Source organism: Cupressus sempervirens, chromosome 3 (assembly GCF_028749045.1).
Source record: "Cupressus sempervirens isolate cs-2001-9-10 chromosome 3, ASM2874904v1, whole genome shotgun sequence".
NCBI classification, from domain to species: domain Eukaryota; kingdom Viridiplantae; phylum Streptophyta; class Pinopsida; order Cupressales; family Cupressaceae; genus Cupressus; species Cupressus sempervirens.
The window spans coordinates 366,349,229-366,351,279 of record NC_143120.1 but is presented as its reverse complement, the minus strand read 5'-3'; the positions used below and the strand labels follow the sequence as shown (position 1 = coordinate 366,351,279).

At 35.4% G+C, this 2,051-nt stretch overlaps 2 non-coding genes across 2 annotated transcripts; one reads left to right on the top strand and one right to left on the bottom strand.

Moving 5' to 3' along the window:
• Nucleotides 1-440: 440 nt before the first annotated feature.
• Nucleotides 441-546, bottom strand: LOC149566509 (U6 spliceosomal RNA). The gene has a single exon (XR_016363158.1). It is a non-coding gene; the product is annotated as a U6 spliceosomal RNA (small nuclear RNA).
• LOC149566508 (U6 spliceosomal RNA) lies at nt 545-652 on the top strand. Its single transcript, XR_016363219.1, has one exon. It is a non-coding gene; the product is annotated as a U6 spliceosomal RNA (small nuclear RNA).
• The last annotated feature ends 1,399 nt before the right edge of the window (nt 653-2,051 follow it).

Here is a 2,051-nt window from a genome sequence, read left to right as displayed (position 1 = left end):
GTCTCATGATTCTTGTTCATTAATAGATAAATGGATTAGTCTAAATGTATATTTGTTTCTGGTGGAGTTTTGTGCTCCATCATTTGGTATAACTTATGGAGTGACTAGACAATTAATAACTAATAATGATTAAGAATTATCATAGAGTATTAATATGATTACTGCTAAGTACCAATTTCCAACTTCTCACATAAAGGACATGATGGATGAATTGGTAGATGCCAAGTACTTTAGCAAGATTGGTCTATGAAGTGGCTATCACTTGATCCACATTCAAGAAGGTGATGAGAAGTGTAACGCCCTACTAGGGAACCCAAGAGAAATTAACCCATAATGATGCTAAGCTTGCTAAACATTTTTTTTTGAAGATTAAGACATACAAGAGATAACAATGTGGAAGCAATAACTCAAATACACACCACATACATACATAAGAAAAGAAACAACAATTACATTTCTCAATTTATTCATGTCATCCTTGCCCAGGGGCCATGCTAATCTTCTCTATATATTTCCAATTTTATATGATAAAATTGGAATGATAGATGGAAGATTAGCATGACCCTTGCATAAATTGGAATGGTACAGAGAAGATTAATGTGGCCCCTGCACAAGGATGACACACATAAATCGAGAAATGTAACTATTATTGCTTTTCTTATGTATGTATGTGATGCGTATTTGAGTTATTTCTTCCACATTGTTACCTCTTGTATGTTTTAATCTTCAAAAGGAAAAAAAAATGTTTAGCAAACTTAGCATCATTATGGATTAGTTTCTCTTGGGTTCCCTCGTGGGGCATTACATCTAGTATCAGAGCTCCAATATCTACACTGGGAACCCTAGGCATAATAGGTGCCTATTAGATGACAATTAGACAACTTGCAACCAAACTTGCACAACAACTACAAGCTTGAAACATAATCGAAAACAAATTGAACAAAAAACTTGTGAAAAACAAAACATAGGAAGATGGCAAAATTAGGAGAACTTATAACCTTTGTCTTCAAAAAAAATATTCATTTGGTTTTTGCTTTTATGATTCCATTCCTTTGTTTGATTTTACTATGCCATTGTTTTCACTTGGTTGTTGTAGGAAGACGGTAACTAAGACTAGATCAGGCTGAGGGGTCATAGATTAGAACTATGTAGAGGTCAAGGAAGGGGCAAGCATTATAACCCTCATATGAATGATCATGAGAGTCTTATCTAGGAGGAGAACATGGAGGAGAATAGCGGAGAGCATCATGCTAATTCACAAGAGGCCAACAATAGATAATTGCTAGAGATTATCTTAGAACACCTACCTCCTCAAAAGGGTATGGATCAAGAGGAATCACGTCACTCTAAGAATGATGAGATTAAGATATAGGATCCCTCAGAGAGATAATCCTAACAATAGGCTGAGGTCTATCAAAGCCACGTAGATGAAGGACCTATAATGGGCTAAGGTTAAAACTTTCATGGGAGAAGGTATCATTTATGATGCAAATAACTAGTTTATTTCTTTAGATAGATGCTTATGCAAGACATTGATTCTAATGTCAAAGCAACATATATCATTATCAACTTGGATATGTTTACGATCACGTGGTGGAAATTAGAGGAAAAGAATCTTGAAGTGAACATGAATACTATTACATGGAAGTTGTTCATTGAAAGCTTCCATGATAATTTTTTACCAAAGTAGTGGCACTAGTAGAGGGTAGATGAGTTTCACAATTTGAGGTAGTCTACCATTATCGTGGTGGAGTATGAGCACAATTTCTTTGAGCTCATGTCATATGCAAGGATCAATAATAGTTCACCATTGATGGTACAACACTTTATTTAGGGATGAAACAACTACATCATTGGGGGTGTGACGGTATTACAACCTAAGACCCTTAAGGATGTGATTCCAAAATATATTTTTGTGAAGAATAATGCCACTTTTAGATATGGTGGTTTTGTGGGGGAACCTACTAGGGGAAATGCACCTTCAAGATCTAGGGGCACACAAAACCAAAGAGAAAACAATAACAAGAAGCCTCCTTTCTCAAAGGGCAATT